Raw genomic sequence first — 12,452 nt, forward strand, 5'->3', positions numbered from 1 at the left:
AGTCTGTATATACGCCATATCACGCTGTATATACGCCAGATAAGTCTGTATATACGCCAAATAAGGCTGTATATATGCCGTATGTAATCATATAATGCTTGATATGGCCAGATATGGCCCAGATATAAGATTTCTATACGGGAACGGCTTTCAATTTTTTTTTAAGCGGACACATGTTATTGTTAGACACCGTGTGGTTAATTCAAGCCTTGGAAATAAAGAAAGAAATGCTTCTTCCTTTTTGGTTGAGCGGGGCTCTCGTTCAAAAATCTTTCAGGGACGCCCTTTTACCTTCCAAGCGCTTATCACAAAAGCGAAAAGTGCCGAGTCACTCAGCCGTAAGCATGTGCGTGGATAATCGTCGGAAACAAATACTACGCATTCTCAGAAAGCGTTCCACAGTCCACTAGAAAAGGACGGCAGCGTACAGAAGGCGATAATGGGAGTTGCCATTTAAAATGAGAGGATACAATTTTCCGATTTGATTTTTATGTGTTTGCTCTCAAAGCCATTCCAGAGGTGTCTCAGTTTGTGTCTCTGTCCGTGTATTTCGCCGTTAAATTTAATGGAAAAATGAACGTCACGTGGCATAATGACATCGCGTGGCGTTATGACCTGACGCTGACGTCACGTCACGTGACCACTTCACATGATGCCCGTTCACGTGTCATGGTATCACGGAACGTTAATTTCTCCAGTACATTTTGGGTTGAAATGTATAAAAGATATTCTACACTGGAAATAACTGTATTGTCTTCTCAGCTAATTTAAACAACCACACTCTAAATACCACATTACATGAATTATTCCGCCCAAGATAAAGATATCTATCTCAATTGTTTTATTTAATTTAATTTCTTTGCTGGATTTTAAATTCTGGAGTGAAATTACATGTGGCGTTTTTAGTGTGTTGATCAGAGTAAAAGGTATAAATTACATAGTTTGGATATCGAGGTGTTCAGTAATTCGAGGAGGTAACCAAAAAAGGTCTGCCTAAACTTACAGAAAAACTGCAACCTCTCTTTATTGTGCCCATAAACGACCAGACGTCTGTAATGCGGCACTGGTATGTAAAAGGCGCAAATTCCACGTGGCAAAGTATACATCCATAAGTTCATATGAAGAACATAAATCAATTTGAGCAAGTTATACACATCACTAAGAATATAATAGCATATTATGCAATTATCTTTTGAATCCAACATAGTTATTAAAAATATCTAAATTTCATTTCCAAATTTATTGACAGATATCTGCATTCTAGATAAAGGCGAGGACATTAGATTGTTCTGAGTGTAAAAAGTAAAAGCACTCCTATTAAAATGGGGCGGGACATTAAAATTAACTTTGCATAAAAGATCGGAGTCTTTATCTTTATGAATTACTCCGTGCAAAAATACTGTATCACGTGTCACACTTCTGGCGGAAAAAAGTTGAAGCCCTAATTTAGCCAAGGAGAAGTTCATAATTACAAAAATGTCTTCTGCCAAAATGTCTATCATAAGCTATGCGTACTCAGGCGTCTTTGAACAGGTTCTATTTGTGCTCCATCATGTGCACTAAAAGAATTCCCCACTATCGAACTAAATTCCAATCTAGACCTGATAAGGGAGCAAAACAGTCTGAGCAAGCAAGCATGACCCACAAAATGTCGATTGATACCAGTTATCATTCCCAGCAATCTAACTGTGGTACAATCAATCTGGCTTACGTGTGTAGCTGAACGATAGCGAACTATCAAAATTCACGCCGAGGTCACGAATCAGAGACACTCGTGAAATAATCTTACCGTCAATCAATACAAATATGACACAAGTTCCCGTTTTCTACTGTACGACAGAACCTTAGTTTTTTCAGGGTTAATTATTAAGAGATTTGCCATACACCAATCAAGTATACACGACGGATCATTCTGAAAAAGCACACAGTCATTCCTCAAACGAATTTTCAAAAAGAGTTTAATGACGTCAGAAAATAACAACGCATTTGATTTGCCTATGCAAGTTTCAGTGTCATTGATAAAAATCAGAAACAAAAGTGGCCCTAAATTGGAGCCCTGGGGTACTCCAGACGGGGAAAAAAAGCTCGAGGTACACCTAAGCACTTCTTATGAGTCGTGAATGTGAAAGCATGCAAGCCGCTCGTCCGCGCCCTTTTTCGTCTGCTGCGTACTTCTCATCGCCGGTCAGCGCGCGTGCTCCCCTGCGACCTTGGACGCTCCGTGTTAACGGCCCGCCGATGGACACGCAGTGCCATGGGGGGAGCGGTCGTGGAAACTGACGAGCGCAGCGGCTAATGGGAGCTCCGTCGACGCGCGCCAGCCAATGAAACCGAAGACGAAATCACGGAAACTAAGTGGCGTTTGTAAGCTTCAAACTGATGACGTCAGCTCGCTCCATGGGACAGTTAATGCTTTCGCATTAATAAAGGATAAAGAAACTGTTTGAAATACGAACGACGCAACAACGCTCGGTCAGATACATAGAGTTATAACAATAAACGCTAGAGGCTCAGCTGCCGCTAGTGTCTACGGGACGTCCGGTTGCAAATTGAAGAAGACAGCATGCAGTCTACATTTCCAACCTCCCAGTGTATTCCTATGGGAAAAAGCGCGTGAATGACATGAATAAAGTTTGTCATTTCGGTTGTACCGGATAGTAGGCACCTTTATTGGTATTGTGAAAGTGTAATTGCTTTAGTTACAGCATTTTTCTTTGCCACTGAATGATGTTAAACTTCGCTGCATTTCAGGCCCAAACCTTTGTTTCAATGAAGGTATGTGAAATCAAGCAACGATTCTAAGCAAATTAACGATCGAAAAGAATGTAGAGTGTGTTCAAGGTTTGCTAGCATTTCGGTGGTGCTTATGTATTGCTAATATGCCCGTGTTGTCATTGGATGAAAATGACTCGATGTGCACCTTTACGATCGGTTAAAGAAATATTCGAACGCAAAAAATAAAGCAGGTGAGCTACGAAATGTCTGTTTTTTTATTATTTTTTATGTCGGGCAGTTTTTATCGGGCACCTGCTCTCTGGCTCCCCCTATTTGCAAAGATTTAAAGCGTGCGGGTGATGATTTTAACCCAGAACAAGCATCTTCGCACATATTCATGAGCAGCAAGAATAAAGCAGTACTTATTTATTGAAAATTTGACTATATTACGTGGCTTTTCAATTTATTTTGATCGTCTGCGTGCACAACGAGTTACTTATCCAGTGATACTGCGTAGTTCTCGCCGTCTCTCTTGGTTTTCCACATGTCCTTTGTTCGTTTGGCACGTACATCCCCCATGCTGGAAAGCGTCGACGCCGAGTTCGCACTAACAGCGTCCGACAGTGCACAGAAATATACGTACGAAGCGGTTTTAACACCGTTTTTCATGCCGCGAATTTCAAATAAAAAAGCTGTAACTGAGCAATTATTTCGTCTGTGTGATTGAGAAATGTTCCAATGTGCCTAGTACGTACAAATTATTCGTGATATCCGCTTTTATAATCGAGCGCAAAAAGAAAATGCACTCGCTTTTTCCCATAGAAAAGCATTACCGGAAGTCGATTTCTGACTGCTTGCTGTCTGCTTCAAAATGCAACAGCACACTAGCGCCAGCTGAGCCTCTAGCGTTTATTGTAATAACTCTATGGTCAGATAGCTCGTGAACCAATTTACGAACACAGGCGAAAATCTGTTCTGCGATAGCTTATGCTAGAGCAAGGCACGATTAACTTTGTCAAACGCATTGGAAACATCAAAATAAATAACGTCGACCTGACCACGACCATGAACGTAGAGCGCCGAATCATCGAGAAAAGTACTTAGATTCGTCTCGATTGAGCGTCCCTTACGAAAACCATGTTGAAAAGTGGTAATGAGTTGATTGAAATAAAAAGACACACGTGTGTGCACTAAAATCTCAAATACTTTTGCAAAAGCACATAGCAGGGACACCGGGCGATAGTTGTTTGCGGCAGAAGTATTCCCAGGCTTGTGTACTGGAACAACAACCGACTTTTTCCAAACAGCTGGAAAAAAAAATGTACACAAGGAAATATTAAATATATGTTCTAAAACAGGTGAAAACACACTCGAACAACCCTTGACAATAAATTTGGGAATCGAATCTATGCCAGTTGATAATTTCGGTTCAGTCTTCTATGGCCTCCGTTATTTCGCTAACAGTGACTCTGTTAATCATGAAGACATCTGAGTAATGGTGATCCTACAAAAATGCACTTTCTGCAGGAACATCCGAAGAAAAGCAACCATTAAAATGACTTGCGAATATGTTAGAAACGCCCTCAGGGTCAGACATATATCCTGAATCCCTCTTTAAGCTGATACCTTGTCCACTGCGTCTCGTGTGCTCTGTGGCAAATTTCCAAAGTTTATCAGGAGTGTGTAAAAAACTATCTCCCACGGTTCTCCGCTATACACGCTCGTCATAAATAAATAACTTTTTCACGAGGAATCGATAGATGCTAAACGTAGCGCACTAAGTTTTCGCTCAGTTTTTCTGGTACATTTTATGACAGTGCTTTTTTTGTTTTTGCAGATATAGTAAATCAGGTCTTTTGATTACCACGCAGGGTACTTTTTGGGCTTGGATGATCGCTGAGGAATAAAGTGATCAATTCCATTTTTGACTGCTGCGGTGAATGATTTCGCCGCTGAATCAGCTGAAACGTCTTCTAAAACGGGCAACCAGTTATAATCTTCAAAATACTCATAAAAGCCAAAAGGGTCGCCTTCTTTGAAAGAGTAATACATGCAGCTTTCACTAGCTGCTGCTTTAAAGAACCATAAAAATGGACAGTGAAAGGCGGGTGAAAATTTCGGCCAACGTTATGCCCTGAATGGGAGCATATGAAAGTAAGACGTCTACAACATTTTCAGCACTATTACCCTAATTTGTTAAATTGGCACAGTTCATTAAAATGTATAAAATTCAGAAAGTGAGCCGATTTGCTTATTGTTAGAGTATTTTTGCTCTTGATAACTCTTTCTAACCAATCAACACCTGGCAAGTTAACATCAGCATAAATATGAATAGAAAACTTTAAAAAATCGACTTCGGTTTCCAGCGTTTCGAAATGTTCAATAAAGCTACGGCTATCCGATAGAGGAGAAAAATATTAAGTTCCGATTACATTCAGATTTTCATCTTAAGATGAAAAAAATGTATAGAGCGTATATATTTGACGATGCTGTGTCGCAACCCTTCGCACAAACTCGGATGGGCTTATGTTATGAACTATAGGTGCATGTTAGAGCCGTGACTTAAATATATATTAATTGATCGATTAACCAAATGAATTTATACCAGGCAGAAATCTCATATACTTTTTTTTATTATTACGAAATATCAAGAAAACTTCCTTCAGTCTTAGAGAAGTTGCATAGTAAAGCTGTGGTCACAATTGTTACCGGTCGTTCAAGACAAACCAAATCTGAATTTTTTTGAGTTCGGTTATTCTACAAGTGCGAGTTTCCGTGCAAGAAACGTACTACCAAACCATTTACGAAGTCCCTTCGACTCAAGCATTAGCTGCAGTGTATGGCGTTCATCTTTTTTTAGTGATTGCTTAGAGTTGTAACGCCCCCTTCTAGGTCGAATACCAGTGAAACGTAAAATATGGTCATCTCGTAGTGTCTAGCCAAGCTCCGCATTCCGCGTGTGGGACCAAAGATTATTCCGTAGTCCGCAATCTACATCTGCTCCGCGGATGAACGAAATGGGCGCGCTCGTACGCTTATTTATTTATTTTTTCTATCAACGTTGAGGACTGTTTTGTTCGTTTTCAACTGACGCCGCCGCGTACTGTCGTTCAAGAACCACGGTCTATTCAAATAACGTGGTACGGGTTTCCGGTTTGCTGCAGAAGACAAATAGCCCCGCTTTGTTTGAGTGGTTCCCTTTCGGAACTGTTCGCGTGTTCGGCCCAAACGCGCTTGTATTCTAGTACGCGTATCCAGAATGTTTGTAGCGCTCAAAGCACAAAAAACAATGGAAATTGGGCAAGTAGTAAAATATGGGTGGTCCTCTTCACAAAAAAAAAAAAAAAAGAAACAACAAAGGATAAACATATAAGACACTTACGAAAAAACAAAAAGCAACACCGGCATAATAAAAAAATGCGTGCAGAGGAGAAATAGGAAAACTACTATGCGCATGGACTTTCTCCGAACGTTGTGACGATGCGTACACTCGCAAAGAGTCTTGCATTTACGCATTGTCCCAAGATGCACTCTTGAGCCCTCCAGTTGTTCGTTTCCTTCGTTTAACCGATCCAGCCAATGAGAAAGGCTAGAGTTAAAGCTGCAATTACACTGTTAATACATAACACGAAAGCAAAAAAAAAAAAAAAAACAGTATGTACCCCGCAGACATGATGACAGTAGTATTTTTTGCAGACACGCCTGAGCCAGGTTCGAAGCGAGCTTGCTTCCTACAGACGTAAGCTTCTAACATGCCTGCAGACGGTTTTTGTATGACGAATCTGACAGTCGTACAATTAAGGAAACCCTCCGACATTGTGTGCTGAATGTTTTGTGTATCATGCAGTAGCAGTGTTAGCCTCCGGCTTAATGGTTATGGTGTACCAGCTAAAAGCAAAAATGAGTTCATCCTATTTCTGCCGAAACTGCATGACTAATGGAGAGGGTGGATAATAAAAATCAGTATAGTTTAAATCGTGATTTCAGTCATTATTTAAATTCTGATGTAAATCAGACTAGTTTTACTATGATAATTGAAATCAAACCTCTCCCGCAAAACCACCCCAAACTTATTCTGTTTTTGCAGTCAGTATATCATTTGATGATTTTTTGTGCGCATTTGTTTTTTATTGTATCAAGAAAGATTTCTATAAGGCCGAACACGACCAAAAAGAAGTGCTCTTCCGAACAAATCGGAGCACTGGGCTTGGTTTCTACTACTTCGTCCGTCCGTTGCCTGGCGTCCTCCTGCAACGAAATCGGGATGCAAAAGAAACAAAATATAAAAAAAAGTAATGTCTGTTTGCAGGGATTCATAACGCAAAAGAAAATCATTTTATCTAACCAACAAATATTACGCTGTTTTTTTCCTAGTATGGCGGGGATCACACCAATAAGAATTTGCTAACTACACTGTACGTTTGCAATAATTATTACTCCCGGATGCTGAGTAATACATCAAGTGGTAAATAATCACAAATTTTCAATTAATCTAGTTTAAATAAAAAAGTCTGATTTAAATTTATAAAAAAAAAACGACTTACTAAATTTTTTTAGTCTTTTTTTTTGTGTGTGTGTGTAATTGCAGCATGATGCCGATTAGACGTCTCGTCGGTTGTCCCAACAATTGAAAAACTCGCGATTGGTATTTTGACTACACTGGGGAGCAGTCTACGCTCCGGAATATGTGAGTTACGTTAATAAAAAAAAGAGTAGGAAATTACATTTACATTTACCAATGCCTACATTGTAACTAATTCCGGTTACAATTACACTTCCATAAAAGTCACCGTTACCTCAAGAAGTAATCCGTTACCTTCGCGGCGTTACTTCAACAAAGACGGGTACGTAAAGCGTTACTAGGAACGAGCAACTTCAGCGTAGTGGCATTCTTTTGGTAACGAGTAACGTATTTAGGTACTTTTAAGGTCAAGGAACGAGTGACGGCATCTCGTTACTTTTCAGGAGTAGCGTGTACAACAACGTTTAAACAGTTTAGTTTTAATTCTAACCGAAGTACGCGTCTATCGCGACAGAGGCAGATGGACAACCCGAAAAACAACTAAACGGTGTGACAGCATAACGAGGTTTATCGCTGAACACGTCAGTAGATTTAGTCGAACTCTACAGCGAGGAATGTCCTTAACGGGAGAACACAATATGGTTCGTTGGTTGAACCTTCTAGAATCGTGTAGAGACCCAATGTAAACTCAAAGGTTGCCTCCGCGGAAAGGCACAAAACCCATTGTCAACTTCAAACATTAGAAGTAGAGAGAAGAGAAGAGAGAGGGGAAACCCAGACTCATTAGTTCTTCCTGAAGAACAACACCGCCGTTCCTTCGATCGCGTCAGTAGAGCGAGTGTTCAGCGTCACCGCAGGCGTATTCCCAATAAAGCGGGGAAACATAATTGATGTAAACTTCAAGAAGCAGCTAGTACTTAAGTGCAAAGACCACTGAAAAGAGAACAATAAACCATGAAACAAAAGCAGTTGTGTTTCGGTCGTCAAGTAACGAGAAAAGTAACTCGCTACCTTTGTGGCAAATCAACACGCTCCTTTTGAGAATCGGTAACGAGTAACTCATTTAGTTACTTTTTAAGCGAGTAACCAGTAACGGTATTCAGTTACTTTTTTTAAACAACGTGTACATATCTGCTTTAAACCCAACTGTCTAAGCACAAAACAGAAATGTTATGGAAGCGTTTATTGTTGCCGCAACTTGCTCGTTTCTGACCCTAAGCAACACCTAGCTCTCAATTTTCAAAAATCGCATCGGACATCTTGCTTCTTTTCTGTGTGTAAATTTTATCCCCCGTGCTCAACACCTTTTTAATCCACCTTTCTCCAAATAGGTGCTGCCACCTGGACGCTCCCCTGGGTTCGAGATCAAGTGGTTAGAAAACCACGCGCTCGCGAGGCCTACCGCTAGATCCTTTTGGCTCATTGAGACACTTTGACTTAAATACGGCTACCCCAACCTTCGCTTTTGTCGATTGATTTCCCAGTGTCGATTAATTTGCTCAATGAAGTTGATAGAAAGAAGTTATAGACAGAAGGATGCGAGGAAAGAGAGAAGGGACAAAAAGTAAAGGTGCGCACAGATTTGCTACACCAGCTCGTGCACACATAGACCTTTTTTTTTTTTTTTCCCCTCTAAAATGAAGCATTCTGATTTCGGGAGTTTGGCTAATATTGTTGCAAGGAGAGTTGGGTTCTTTGGGTCGGTGTGCTTTCTACTTCGTTGTGAACGAGCAAGCTGACGAGTTGCGACATACAAACAACCAAGCCACGAAAAAAATATAAGGTGAGGTTTAGATGACGCCAAGTAATTCTCGAAACATCTGAAGACTTTTATACCTTGGTGTTTTCTAAGTGGAGGTGACAGTGGGATCCCGGAAGAACTTACAATTTAAAAAAAGAAAAAAACACATGATTTTCGTTTTGTCAATATCTAAAATTCCTGCTTTTTTCCTCCCTGACTGAAAAAAAAGTAACGCATTACAACATTCCCTTAAGTAAAAAGTAAGGAAATCACTTTACAATTACTTTTTGAGATATCAACTTATTCCTTTACAAATTTGCTGATAACTGTAAGGGATTGCAAGTAATTTCGCTTCTTATAACGGATTGCGTGCAAGTCTGCACCTGAGTATCTACAAAGTAAGAAAAAGAAACGCAAACCAGTTACGATAAAAAAAAAATGGTGTTGCTTGTATGTTTAGATACCCTCGATGCTATGTTTGTCTCACCGGGTGACTTGTCTCTTAGCCGTAGATGAGAAATTTAGCCAGTGCAGCACAATCACTAACCTGGGGTCTTTAACGTGCACCACGCAGCAGTGACTACACGAACGCGTGCCAGTACAAAACACATCCAGATCAAAACGAGCAGGGGGTGACGATCGAACCCAGGAGGTTCCGCAGCGCAAGCTTTCGATCTACGCTCCCAGTTGAGTTACACTAAAACTCGGCAGAGCTCCAAATCGTATAAGTTTCACTTTTGGGCGCAGAGCACAGTGGAGGCACAGCCCATTTTTATATCCGCGCCATCAACACTTACTCACTCACTCCCTCTATTCTCCCACGCACCACTCGCCCATTATCTCAAAGGAAGAAAAAACACAGAGAGAGGGAGGTGCGAAGGAGAAAGTAGAAGCAGTTACGGAATCTCATCATCGTTTGTGATCCCTTCGAGAGGGAAACGTCCTTGCTCGGCCAAAGTCACGGCCATTCCCCTAGGCCGAACCCCACCCAGGGTCTGCGGGGGGTCACCCTCTCGCATCCTCCTCCTATTGGCGCCAATAAACTTTATCGCCCCTGGCGATCGCGCAGGCGATGGCGGCCGGAGTCTCCCACAAAGCAAAGAACTGCTGCAGCAGCGGCGCTCGAGGCAAGCTCGCCTGCCCCGAGATATAGGCTCCTTGCACAGGACGTCATTTCCGTTGCCCTCCAAAGAAGAGGGGAAGAAGGAGCTCCCCTCTTATCAGGACCCTCCTTTGTACCTCCCGGATTTGTACAGGCGTCGCTATTCTCCCCCCAGAAGATTATAGAAGATTAACCTGTCGCTCAAAATTCTTACAAAAGCAGCTTCCCTCTCCTCCTCTTAGTTGGTGTTCAAAAGTGTGCGATGTGACGTCAGTGCAAGGAGCCTATAGAATACGCGCATGGGCTTCCTGCCGTGTCCCGATAAGGCCGACCCTCGGCTAGGACCCGCCACAAAGCCCGCGGCGGCACGCGGCGTTTCGCGGTTTTGTCAATTTGAGAGCCGCCTCGGCAGGCCCGCCACACCGGGGGAAAGTGGCGAGAAATCCTTCGACAGAATATTTAATACACACAGTGTCCCCCCCCCCCCCCCCCCCCCCCAAAAAAAAAAAGGCGTAGCGTTTTTTCATTGTTTTTTTTTTCACCGCGAAAATAATTTACGCATCGCCGAACGCGCATTCTGCGCCCAAATGTAGCGGTAGCGGTCTGAACCCGATGCCAAAGTTTCAGAACCGTTATCTTATTCAAAAGGTACATATAAGTTATCTTCTGAAAGTTCTCAATGGGAAAATATTGCCCGTTCTTGGTAACTGGAGTCATTCGAGGGCTCCGTCGGCCACCATTTTTCCTTTGGAATATCAGATAATCACTTATAACTTCTAAATAAGACAACGGTTATTTCTGGAATTTCGGCCGGAGGATGAGCGTTCGGCGATGCGCAGTTTATTTTGACGTCACGACGTCTCACCCGAAGGGGTATTTAGCTGCAACGATCTCCAGAATAATCTAATTTTTAGTACTTTTTCTCCTGTCGTGAAATGTTTTTCGTCGAAGTTGTGAACTGCGTTGCCGGTCCCGGAGGCAGCGCAATACCTGTTGCTCGGCGCCAGGGGGTGAGGATGAGAGGGAGAACGCTGCAAATCTTGCACGCTGATGTCGGTGGTCCCACACCGTGGCCATTGGGCACGCCCAGTGGCCATTGGATACTATCAAAAACCCAAGATATAGCGCGGGTTATTAACGCTGTGTCGTAGCTCTCTGGATGCACTCTGGAGATGGCAGGATGGCGATACGTCACTTAATTGAAAGGACTTACATATGCTATTAGCTGTTTACCGGAAACTCCATCCTCAAGCGGATATGGCTGACGGCTTTTTAGAAGCTGTCAGAATTTAAAAAAGTTTTCTGATCGGCCAAAAAATATAGTGGGCAAAATGAAATATAAGACCCTATAACGGAATTCAAGTGAGACAGTTCATGGTACGATCTTGTGATTGGGTGCATTTCACTGTTTGTAAAAAATCAAGAAAAAAGTCGCAGGGTCTCTTATGTTATCCCTAAGACGACCTGAAGGCCCAAGCGCCGATCCCGGTGGGAGCGAACCTCCGAAGACAGCGCGCTCTCTGACGACGCACTTTTGGCGCCGTTAATCTCGCGGCACGTCGCACGCCCGCTCGTCACCACTGACCAAGCGAGAGTGTTCTCCTCTCCAGCTGGGTTTGTGCCCCCGCCGATTCTGGCACAAGTAACGCCATCTCGTGGTCCAGTGACGAACCGTGGGTTTTGGTACCTTTCTTGTCACCGACGTGTTTTCGTACTTTTCGTGTCGTTGACATGTTTGTCAACGACACGAAACAACTATGAGACATCTAAGGCTTTCGCCTCGATAAAAAATCAGAAGAAAGCTGTGCCCAGCTCATGGGTAACGTTTCGGCTTCGCGCGCAGCGGACCTAGGTTCGATTTTTGCGGGCGGCGGGTGCTCTTTTTGAAGCATCAAGGATATAAATGGAAGGATGAAAACGAGGTAGTGTACATGAAACACGATTAAAAAAACGAGATTGCAGGTAACGACAAACACACTCAAAATTATCAAACTCAAACAGCAACGGGTTTTGAGAGTGTGTAGTTACCTGCAGTCTCGCTTTTTTTAATAATGTTTTTGAAGGATTTGGCAACATCGACGACGGACGCTTTCCATCGACTACAACATCAACAATGGTGGGAAGAGTCCTAACAGCTATAGACGTTCCGCGCTGTGGTACTGAGCATGGCGTTTTACAAGCATGCGTCGTGCTCAGCGTTCTAGCGCAGGCTGATTTTTTCCCTTCATACTGTAAACGATTTAGTGTTAGGGAGGAGCTAATTTTAGCGACTTTCGCGAATCACCTGCAATTCGTGAAAAATATGACCCGCGAACAATTCCGCACACATTGGACTCTATATTGAGATTCCACCGGGTCGCAAAAATTATAAC

The sequence above is a fragment of the Ixodes scapularis genome, unplaced genomic scaffold, assembly GCF_016920785.2.
Source record: "Ixodes scapularis isolate PalLabHiFi unplaced genomic scaffold, ASM1692078v2 PGA_scaffold0__279_contigs__length_252992795, whole genome shotgun sequence".
In the NCBI taxonomy this organism is placed as follows: Eukaryota; Metazoa; Arthropoda; class Arachnida; order Ixodida; family Ixodidae; genus Ixodes; species Ixodes scapularis.